Source organism: Agelaius phoeniceus, chromosome 24, assembly GCF_051311805.1.
Source record: "Agelaius phoeniceus isolate bAgePho1 chromosome 24, bAgePho1.hap1, whole genome shotgun sequence".
Taxonomy (NCBI): Eukaryota; Metazoa; Chordata; class Aves; order Passeriformes; family Icteridae; genus Agelaius; species Agelaius phoeniceus.
This window is the reverse complement of record NC_135288.1, coordinates 3,253,022-3,265,078: the sequence shown is the minus strand read 5'-3', so window position 1 is coordinate 3,265,078 and position 12,057 is coordinate 3,253,022.

The window sequence follows — 12,057 nt, the reverse complement described above, 5'->3', positions numbered from 1 at the left end:
CTCGATATGGAATTAGTAGAATCTGAGTTATTAATTGTCTACAACAATTAGCTGGGACACCTGGGGCTTCTGGCAGCTTGGTTACTCTGTGGGAGCCAATTACAGCCTCGTACATATTCATGCCATTTCACCCACAAGCCATAAAAGCTGCTTTCCCAGCTCTCTTCCCATCTCCTTTGCTCTGATGCACATCCAGTCTACTCTGAGACAGGGAGAAGTAGTTTCCTTTCTTTTCACGTTTCCCTGGAATCAAATATTTGCAGTTTACATAATTGATGTAATGGAAATAGCAGAACTAGCACATTTGACAGGGGAGAACAGAAAAGGCCATTCCAAAGCTCCCTCATGCCTTAAAAGAAAAGATGCAGAGATCTTGCTGGACTTCTTCCCCTGCAGCCACTTGCTCAGTCTACAGAGCCCATCATCCAGAGCTGAATGAGAGATGTTTCTCATGGTCCACAGCCTCCCCAGCTCCATCTGAGAGCAGCTCTCATGGTGTGGATCAGTCACTCTAGTGGCAGTGAAGCTGATGGGTTTAGACCAGTTTATCCCCACTGAGGACCTTGACAGTAAGTGCAGAGTGAGACACTGGGCTGCACCAGTGTCAGGAAAAATAATCCACAAACACCAGAGGTTTATGTCCAAAAGGAGACAGAGGAGTCCTTTGACTTTATTCCAATAAAGGCAGAGGCCATGGGGCATTCCCCTCAATCTCTCCAATTTTTGGAGGATGCAGCCTCCTTTTTATCCCGATTTCCCAGCCACATTTCCCTTCTCTCTTTCCCCATTGGCTGAGGTACTTGAGAGGTTCAGACTTCCCAGAACGCCTGATCCCAAAGATTTCCCTCTAATGCACAACCCTCCCTTTTAATTTTTAATTCTTTTGGAATTTGGGGGTTTTTCTTCTCCATTGTTTCTTTCACCTTTCAATGTCTAATTTCATTTATCAGCAAACCTAAAGTTTATTTGTAAAAGCAAATCTCTTTTTCCATTCATCAGTCAGTGGAATCCTTCCCATTGTTTCTTTTATCTCCCAGTGCTGGTTTTATCTACCAGCAGACCCACAGCTGGTTTGTAAAGACAAATCTGCTATTCCTCTCACCAGGTATGTCACTTAATGCCCATGTGTGTGGTGATCCTTCACTGCCTCCCAAGGTTTTGCTGAGGTTACACCTACCAATATCCATGTGCTGTGCTCCTAGAAAATAGCAGCCCTGTGAATTCATCACTCAAACCATGCTCCTGTCCCATCAGGAGCTGGAGCTGGAGCTGGGATGAGTGCAGGGAGCTGCATGAAGTGCTCTGAGTGCCTTCAGCACAGCAGCTCAGAGCCCAGCCAAGCAGGGACCTGCATTTCTCAGGAATCCACTGATGCACCAGAGTTAACATCTCTCCCATAGCAGCCATCTGGGGTCTCAATGTGGTCTTTTTGGGGTCCCCAGGATGAAGGGGGAATGATTGAATCTGACTCCATGTTCTTAGAAGGCTAATTTATTATATTATGATATTATATTATACTATATTAAGGAATACTTAACTAAACTATACTAAAGAATAGAGAAAGGATACAGACAGAAAGCTAGAAAGAGAATAATGAATTCCTGACTCTCTCCTCAGAGAGTCTGACACAGCTGGCCTGCAATTGGCCAATAATTAAAAACAATTCACATGCAACCAATGAAACAATCACCTACCACATTCCAAAGCAGCAAAACACGGGAGAAGCAAATCAGATCATTATTGTTTCCATTTTTCTCTGATAATAATTAAAATAATGAAACAATCACCTACCGCATTCCAAAGCCGCAAAACACAGGAGAAGCAAATCAGATCATTATTGTTTACATTTTTCTCTGATAATAATTAAAATAATGAAACAATCACCTACCACATTGCAAAGCAGCAAAACACAGGAGAAGCAATCAGATCATTATTGTTTACATTTTTCTCTGAGGCTTCTCAGCTTCCCAGGAGAGAAATCCTGGCAAAGGAATTTTTCCAGAAAATATGACAGTGACGTCTAAAATGTTAAATCCATAACCTGCTCTCTAGATTTATTGAACCGAAGACCATTAAGACTTTTGTGAACTTTGGAATGCAAAACAATGTTAGAAACTCACATTATTTATCTGACCCACTAGAGTGGCTCCTCCTCAACCACTGCTGAGGAAATAAACCCCTGTTCTGTGTTCAGGAAACCAAGCTATTTCTGTCACACAGAAGACCATCTGAAGCTTTTGAAATAATCTGGTTTTAGTATTACTAATCTTTGCTTTTTGTTTTTGTACATCAATCAGGCCCCTTCACAAACAACTTTCTGAAGGGGCTTGATTGATTTTTCCTTTCCAGTCATTTTTAATGATCATCTTTGCAGGCTGGTAAGAAGCTGGTCACAATTTTCATTAGTGATTTGTGATTTGGGTCGCTCCATTTCTGTTATGAACGCCACCTCAGTAAAAATCAATAACAAATTAAATCACAGTATGTGGTGTGACCAGTGAAGAGTGGCCCTATGCTGTGAGAAGGAAAAGGGTTTGTATCTTTTAAAATTAGAGATAAATTGAAAAGAGATAACTTTGTGGGCTTCATCAGAAGTAGCCATGCTAGAAAGGTACTGGGTAGGCACAGACTGTACTTTAGATCCTACATCATATTAACCTTCATGACTAGAACGTGGTATTGGCCACTGCTGGGAGGTGTTTCCCTGTGTAGGGTACTACACAGCCTGGTTCTCCCCCATTACTCCTGATTTATTCCATCTAACACCATTAACTTGAAGCAGGTTCCTTCTGACTTAATGAGACCAAAACCAGATTCCTCATTCTGAGACACTGAAAAAGAGAATGTAATGCAGTCTTCTACTCCAGCCTCCCACAAACATTTTCCAATTCTCCTGAGTTCTTGTGAAGAATGAACCTTTCTGCTTTAAATTCACAAACCTGCAGGCTCTCCTAGGGCAGTGGGAGGGACACCATGAACACCATAAACTGTGGCATTCACATTCTCTGGAAAAACCCCTTCACCCAGGATTTTTCTCCTGGGAAGCTGAGAAGCCTCAGAGAAAAGGAAAACAATTCTTATCCCATTTGCTTCTCCTGTGTTGTGCTCACATGTGGAATGTGTTTGGAGATTGTTTACCCACAGGTGATTGTTCCATTGGATTCTGCTGGGAGTTGTTTTCACTCTTTGGCCAATCAGGGCCAAGCTGTGTTGAGACTCTGGAAAGAGTCACAAGTTTTCATTATTATCTTTTTAGCCTTCTGTAAGTATACTTTCTGTATTCTTTAGTATAGTATAGTATTCTTTAATATAACATAGTATAATAAAGTAATAAATCAGCCTTCTGAGAACATGGAGTCAGATGCATCATTCCTGCCTTCATCGGGGCATCCCTGTGAATACAAAAATAAACAGATTATAGGTCTCCCCATGTGCTTTGCAGTGGCTATTTTGTTTTTCTATATCACCACAACTGCCCTGAAAAGCAGCTCTGTGACTGGAATTGCTCACTCTAAGTCACAGACTTGCCAATCTCAGTATCTCAAGTTACTGCCCGGTTTTACACCAAGGTTCCTGGCATTTCCAGGCATCCCACCTGGGTCTGGTAAGTGCAAACATTTCCTCTCTGAACAACTTCATTTAACATCTCAGTAATCTGTTGCTTCTTCTTTCTCTTGTGTCTGCTTCATAGTTTGTATTTTTTCTTCATAGTGGGGATTTTGCCTGTTAGAAGAACATTACAGAGGGGAAAATAAACAGAGCAGTATTTCATGTTATGCTTTCTATTTAGAAGTTTCTCTCTCTTCTCCCGTTATATTAATATTACCATGTTGGTCCATAAGCAAAATAAAGTATAAAAATATACTCTTTTTTTCATCTGAATAATAAAACTTGAAGTTATAGTTCCCACAGCAACAGCAACTCAGCCTTAATATGCACATAAATTAGAGGCAGGGAAATTAACACCCAACACAGCAATATAATATGTGTGAGGGAATTATGCTACTGGTTGAAATCCCATAGATGTGAAACATTTCATGTCTGTTAGTTTCTTTTTTTTGGTGACATCTTGTCACAATCTCAAAGATCTTGATATTTCTGGACATAAATGGAATTCAACCTTGCAATATGCAGAATCACTTTACTGAGGTGGTGTTACCTTTATTGTTGAACTCCACTGATTTTAGAGATGTCAAGGCTCAAGAGAGTGCCCTGAGCACACGTGTGTGAGCTTCTCTGCTGTGCAGAGCAGTTGGGGTGACCCAGAACCACACAGGGAAGGGTCTGACATGTCCCCCAGACCAGGGCATGCACCATGTACCACACCACCAAGCTGGAAGAATCATTAGAGGAGCTACTGCATTCAGAAACTGTCATCCATCCATATGTCATCCTTCTCACCTCTTCCAGGCCTGTATGTCACTCCTGTTTTTGGCTGATCTCTGGGAGAGACACAGTCCTGAAACACAGGAAAGGATTAGAAGGTTTGGATTAGAAAGGATTGGAGTCCACAGGGACACAGATGAAAGGCTGGAAGTGTCCACAGGCAAGAGGCCTCAGCCCCTCCAGCTCTTCTCTACTGGCTGCCAGTCACTGCAGGGAAGCATTCCTACCACAAACTGCATCCCAGGGGACTTTGGCTAAGTTATTCTAATTATTTGTACAATTAGATGAAAGAGTAATATGTTCCCATTTCATAAAGGCTTCAGCAAATAGAGTCTACCAGGTGCTGATGCTCCTTTGTGAGGCCTGAGAGCTGAGAACTAATTAGTCTCAAATTATACCCCTGACAAAGATACAGCAAGGAAGCAGGAAAGACATTCACATGCCAAACCACTACAATGCACTTTCAAATGGTAGAACAAATAGATATCACCACTTCAGAGAGCCAAGGATACCTCCACAACCTGTGTGTGTTTACCTTAAACAGCAAGGAGAAAGGCAGAGGAGGAGAGGAAAAGGGAAATTATTGTACTTGAAGGTGCCCTGTGGCAGGAAGGAATGATGGATCTGACTTCATGTTCTCAGAAGGCTAATTTATTATTTTATTATACTATGTTATATTAAAGGATACTAAACTAAACTAAAGAATACAGAAAGGATACTTGCACAATGCTTAAAAGACATTAATGAAAACTGGTGACTCTTTCCAGAGTCCCAACACAGTTTGGCACCAATTGGCCAAAGAGTCAAAACAACTCACAGTAGAATCCAATGGAACAATCACCTGTGGGTGAACAATCTCCAAACACATTCCACATGTGAGCACAACACAGGAGAAGCAAATGAGATAAGAATTGTTTCCTTTTTCTCTGAGGCTTCTCAGCTTCCCAGGAGAAAAATCCTGGGCAAAGGGATTTTTCCAGAGAATGTGAATGTGACAGGAAACATCTAAAGGGCTGGCAAACCTGGCTCTCCTGAATCCTCTCCATGCTGTTCCTATAGGAAAGAGGTTTCCCTTAAATTTAGACCTTTGGGATCTGCACAATTGTTTTCAGCATATTTGCTGTCATTTTCCACTGGATGATTTTTAAACAAGCTTCACAGACAGTTCTTTTAAATAAATATGAAGGCAGTAACTCATGAGAATACTGCTGGAGTTTGAAGACATGCTGTTTGTTGTATTACATGATGCAAGAAGTTCTGTGGGATCCTACAATTAAAGGCTCATCACAGTCGAGCCCAGAAGGGTTAACACAACTTTTCCTTTCATGTTTCCTGCCTGTGCAAGATAGGCTGTGCAGGAGTGAAAGGAGTACCCAGCACTTCCTTAAATCTCTCACCAGTATTGCAAAGAGAAGACTCTCACCTCCTTCCAAACCTTAGAAATTAAATAACCCTACCAATGACCTGCTGCAGGGCAGAAATGTATCTGTGCCTCTTTATCAGCCAGTGAGTGGCATGCACAGAGACAATGTCAGTCAAGGGAATGCCTGAGAGGAGACACAGGCATTAGTCAAAGCAATTTCACACTGAGAGTGCTCTGCAAACAGTCCTCAGCACTCTACTTCCAGGTCTCCCTATGATGAATGCTGTGTAGTGTACACAGTTTGTTTGCCATTGAAGAACATATCCTTGTCCTCTTCTGGTGGAACCATCCTGGACTAGACAAACCATCACCCTGTTCCATCCTGGTACTCCCACAGCTCATCTCAGACACCCCAGTGCACATTCAGTCCAGCTCCTCTGCTTGGACTGGAGTGGTTCTAATTCAGCAGTGACAGGCACAATGCCACCTTCAGCTCACAAAGTCCCAAAGCTTATCCTTAGAGCATAAGGCCTCAAAATGAACACAATGAACCCTTATTCCATTAATTCCACTCTGAAAAAAGGCATTTCATAAGGGAGATCAAAAGCTGTGTTAGAGCTTGGCCTTTGGCTCCCCTTTGGCCTGGGGAATCCCACAGAAATCCCTGGGGAGCACCCAGCTGCCAAGGGGAAACAGAGCTGAGGCCAGGAATCAGCCAAATACCCAATATGCTTCTTCACACCAACTCCTCTCTCCTTTCCTCCTGTTTTCCTTTTCTCATGCCTTTGATTCATTAATTATGGCACATTGGCAGCAGCTCTCTGGCCACAGAGAACAACAGACAACTTTCCCAGGCCTTCTGGGAAAAGTCTGTGAGAAAAGCAGAGAAAAGAATGAGAAGCAATTCTTATCTAAACTTGCTGCATCTGGTATTGTGAACATGTGGAATGTGTTATGGAAATTTGTTTACCAAAGGGTGGTTTCTTAATTGACCGATGGTGATGGGTTTTAATCAAAGGACCAATCAAGTCCATCTGTATCAAAACTATCTATAAAAACAATGGGCTTCTTAATAATAATATAATAAATATATTAATCAATCTTCTGTGAATGATAGCCAATACTAATTATTACCTGGCTGGGGGCCTGTTACAATGGCATGGCATGATCTGCACCATTCTCTGCAAAGAGGGAAGTTTTAAGTGCCAGGGTACCATTGATAACATCCAGAACTCTGTTCACCCTTGTCTTGGTTTGGAAAGATGGTTGTCTGCTAAGGAAGGCAAGAGCCTCTACTAAAATGGAAAATGGAAACCCCCTCTGAATTGCTATACATTTTAAATTAAGGAGCTCTCAGGAAAAAGTATGGGAGCAGGAAATAACAGTTCTTTACTAGGGAAGAAAATAAAAGGATAAAATAAACAATGCAGTAAAACAAAACAACACTGACAGAGTCAGAACCCAACCTGACACCCTGTGGGTCAGGCTGTTGGCAGCAGAACCATTGGAATTGTGGCTCAGCCCTCCTGCAGTGCCAGGGCTGGTTCTGCTGGAGCAGGGATCCTGGAGAAAGGTGCAGTCTCTGCCTCTGCAGATCCAGGGCAAGAGGCAGCTGCTGTTCCTCTGGGCAATCCAGTGCAGAAGCTGTGCTGGTGTTCCAGAATCTCAGATTATATCCAGGCAGGAATGCTTGGCTGGTGTTCCAGAATCTCCAGATTATATCCAGGTAGGAATGCTTGGCTCCTCCCTCTGGGCTCACATCTCCCAATGGGATGCTGTAGTTCTTATCAGCCATGCAGTGACATTCAATAGCTGTTATCAGCAGGTGTCTCCCTGGAGGGAGGAGTGGGTGTGGAAGAGATAAGGAAAACTGCCCAACTAACAGAAGACAAGTGCCATCCAGATGGCAAATAGAATACAATTTGCTTGGCAATCCAGGACAACCCTCCCAAAGCTGCCTGAGGGAATGTACATTCTGTGTTTTTGACTTGGGAGCAATAATGTGGTGCTCAGTGCTGGCAGATGTGTGGTACAAGCACTCAGGCAGCACAACAGGCTCCTGCATTCACCTGCCAGAACTAAAACACATGCCAGAGTTACTGGGGGCTGTTGGCCCCTAAGGATGCAGGCATTCAGGCAGGAAGACCCCAAAAGCATCCAAAGGGCTCAGTGGCGATTCCTGTTCACAGTCAAACACCCAAACTGCTTGGGTGCTTTGAACTTCTTGCAGGATGTGTATCTCTTTCTACAGATACCTCCATACCTTTGAACATTTGCTCCAAAGCAGAGCTCGTCAGGAATGCTACAGACTTCTCACTGGAGGGTAGTTATGAAGTTAATATTTATTAATAACCTGTGAGATGTAAGATTGGAACAAGCCCAGCACCTTTACTGGCCCTTCCCTTTGAGATTTAACTGACCCATCTTGGCACTGCTCTGTTCTCCTTCCTGACCAGCACCTCATCCCTGGGGAAAAACAGGTCAAACACAAGTTGCTAAATCCCCTTGCCCTTAGCCATTCCCCTGATGTGAAGCAAAGCTTCAAAGCCTGAATGCCCTTGTGCCATGAATCATGTTTACCCTAATACAAAACAAAGAAAGAAGAGAACAAAGGAAAACGGAAAGAGAAGAGAAAACAACAAAGGAAAACACAAACAGGAGAGTGAAAGGGAGGGATATAGATAGACCCATTAATTTCCCTCTGTTTGTTCTGGGGTTTAAACAACAAGCCTCTGTGTCTCTGGTTTATCTTGGTTCCTCAGCTGTGAAACGTGCTGTGCTCCAGTGTTTTCCAAGCTTTAGAGATTTGCTGGGGAGCTGGGAATGAGGCAAGAGGCTCAGCAAACAGAGATAGCAGAGGCAGCCTCATACATCACACTCAGAGGAAATTCATTCCTTTCAGCACTGCCCATGGGTGAAATTACATTATATTCTGTTTGGATAATTGGATGTCATACACCACCCAACCTGTTATGGGATGGCATTTCCTTCCACAATGATGCTGTTAGCTGCATCCCAGGACAGAGAGCACAAGCATGGGCTCCATGAAGTGTAGAGGAAAAAGTAAGGACACAGAGGAGCTGGATCCAAGAAGTTCTTGTTCCCAACTGGACCTCTCAGGGTCAGGTTAGTCATGGACAGGGTGAAAGACAGAGCATATGGAACGAGATGAAGAAATGAAAGGGAAAGAAGCAAATCTAAGAGGAGAGAAAAGGAGGAGAAGAGGGGAAAACTGCTTAATTTGGGGATTTTTTTTTTTGAATGTGATGAAGAACTGAAAGGGAAAGAAGCAAATCTAAGAGGAGAGAAAAAGAGGAGAAGAAGGGAAAATTGCTTAATTTGGAGATTTTTTTTTCCAGCAAACACAAAGCATTTTCTTCTTAAACAGTGAGATGGGCTGCACAGGTCTTTCAGCTAGAAATTCACTGTGGGGACAAGCCTGTCCCACTGGGCAGGGGCAGGTCACCTAACATCTGCCTGGGAATCCTGCAAGAATACAGCAATTTTCTTTGATCTCAGTCATTGAGGTACTCCAAGACTCCCACCCATGCCTTGCTACCTTTTATATTCACCATTTATTTACATTTTAGGATGTCTAAAACATCCTCAAGTCCCCCTCATTGTGTCCTTTCTTGTCCATCACCTCACTCCAGCTTATTGAGGGCTTTTAAATAGCACAGTTAGAGCTGTCACACAAGTCAGAGGACAATTTCATGTGTCATATTGTCTCAGTGCACCCTGGGAACTCCATCTGGCTCAAGCAAACTTATTTTATTGAAATAATCTCTCCTCCCTGCTAGTTATTGAACTGTGTTGGCTCAATGGCCTCGCTCGATATCAATTTTTCATGCTTAATAATTAGTGCAAAGAATAGAGTTTCATTGAATAAGTGTTTAATGTCACACATGATTAGGAGACACAAAGATGACCTAACTAGGAATTCAATTTGGGGCTTACAGAAAGATATTAGCCTTTATTTTTCCAGCTGAGGTGTGCTGCTCCCCTCTGCAATGAACTTCTTCAGAAATCTCTGCTACTGTTAGTTGATTGCAACATTTGCTGCAATTCTCCTCTTGAGAAGAGTTGCCAAGTTTGGAAGGAAGCACAAACAGACAAATTCTCAGTTTCATTGCTGCCTTTAAATGTCAGTGTGATGGTGTCTTGGTCACAAACCACAGGCTCATTTCCCAAAGAGACCAAAAATCAAGAAATGACTTGGCACAGTGAGTCTCAGATAAGCTATAGAAGCAAAGCAGGCAGCACGGAGTCATTTGTTAGCCTGGCTGCTTGTCTCTATTTATCTTCCCACCTAGTTAATACTACCTCCTCACCTCTTTGTGCACCCAGTGCTGTCAGCCCTTCCTATCAGGATGTTTGGTAGATGCCTGATAGATTTAGTCTCCAAAGGCTCTCTGCTAATACCCCCTTTTAAATGTATGGGAAATGAAATTTATATCAAAAACTCAAGCCAACAAATATATTTAGGAATGAAGATGAGAGACAGCACCTAACTATTCTGGAGGTCTTCTAAGAGATTTTTCCATGGCATGTTAAACTGAGTGCTTCCAGTTCTGGGATTACCATCCTGACCAACTTTCCTTCCTCTGCATATCTCACTGGTTACAAATGCTCTGCAAATGGTTGTGCTCTTCATGTTCACATTGTCTGAAATCTTGTCTTAAAATATTTCCTACAAAAGTGATTCTTCCCACTTAAAATTCACTAACACACCAATCTATGGCATCTTCATAAATATCACACACTGCTCTGAGGAGTGATAATAACAAAATTTGCTCCATCAAACCTACTTTCCTGCTTTCTCTGATTCCATCATCCCTCTTCTCACAGAGCATTTCTCAGAAAACTCTTCCTTTAATAGGATTTGGAGAACATTTAATAGCAGCTGTCAGCCCCTTACACCTGCACACAGCCCACACTCTGCTCTTCCCCATGAACGTGCACACTGATCTGTCCTCTGCAAGATGTATTTAATTTTCTGGGAACTTCTGAGCAGCCAGCTTGTCCCAGAAGAAAAAGTGACTAGGTGAGAAATGTGTTTCCTGTTCATAGTGATATTTTATGTGCAAGAAATTGATTTTCTATGATAGCCACTGTCTTGGTTTGGAAAGACAGGTGTGTGCTAAGGAAGGCAGGAGCCTCCCTTGAAATGGAAAATGTAAACCCCCTCTGAATTGCTATAAATTTTAAATTAAGGAGCTCTCAGGCAAAAAGTATGGGAGCAGGAAATAACAGTTCTTTACTAGGGAAGAAAATAAAAGGATAAAATAAACAATGCAGTGAACTAAACCAACACTGCCAGAGTCAGAACCCAGCCTGACACCCTGTGGGTCAGGCTGTTGGCACAGTCCCACTGGAATTGTGGCTCAGCCCTCCTGCAGTGCCAGGGCTGGTTCTGCTGGAGCAGGGATCCTGGAGAAAGGTGCAGTCTCTGCCTCTGAAGATCCAGGGCAAGAGGCAGCTGCTGTTCCTCTGGGCAATCCAGTGCAGAAGCTGTGCTGGTGTTCCAGAATCTCCAGAATATATCCAGGTAGGAATGCTTGGCTGGTGTTCCAGAATCTCCAGATTATATCCAGGTAGGAATGCTTGGCTCCTCCCTCTGGGCTCACATCTCCCAGTGGGATGCTGTAGTTCTTATCAGCCATGCAGGGACATTCCATAGCTGTTATCAGCAGATGTCTTATCAGTCATGCAGTGATATTCAATAGCTGTTATCAGCAGATGTCTCCCAGAGGGACGATTGGGTGTGGAAGAGATAAAGAAAAAACTGCCCAATGAACAGAAGATAACTACCATCCAGATGGCAAATAGAACACAATTTGCTTGGCAATCCAGGACAGCCACCAACTTCCATACCTGGAAACCTGGCAGAGCCTTGAACAGCCTCATACACCTATCCAAAAGATGCCTGCAAATACAGGCACTGTATTTACACTGCTCTTCAGCCTGGGGAATAAAGCAGCAGAAACCTCAGCTCACCCCTGTGCCTGTTAGCTGTCTATGTGGGTGTTTCTGTCAGCAAGCTAGAAAAGATCTAGACACTCAGCACCTTCCTCCAGGCCACAAATACTTAATTTTTAATGAAACAACTGGGAGCCTTTTTATTTTGACAATTTCTTCTCGACCCCTATGCTGCTGCAGCAGCAGGAGGGAAGTAAGGGGTAGCAGAATACATCAGGGCTAGCCCAGATTATCAAAGTGAGATTCAGCTTCAGTAGAAACCCAGGCAGTAGAGACCTCTCTAGGAAAAAAGAAATCTTGATTTCTCAGCTGCTTTAGGGTCCCTGGCC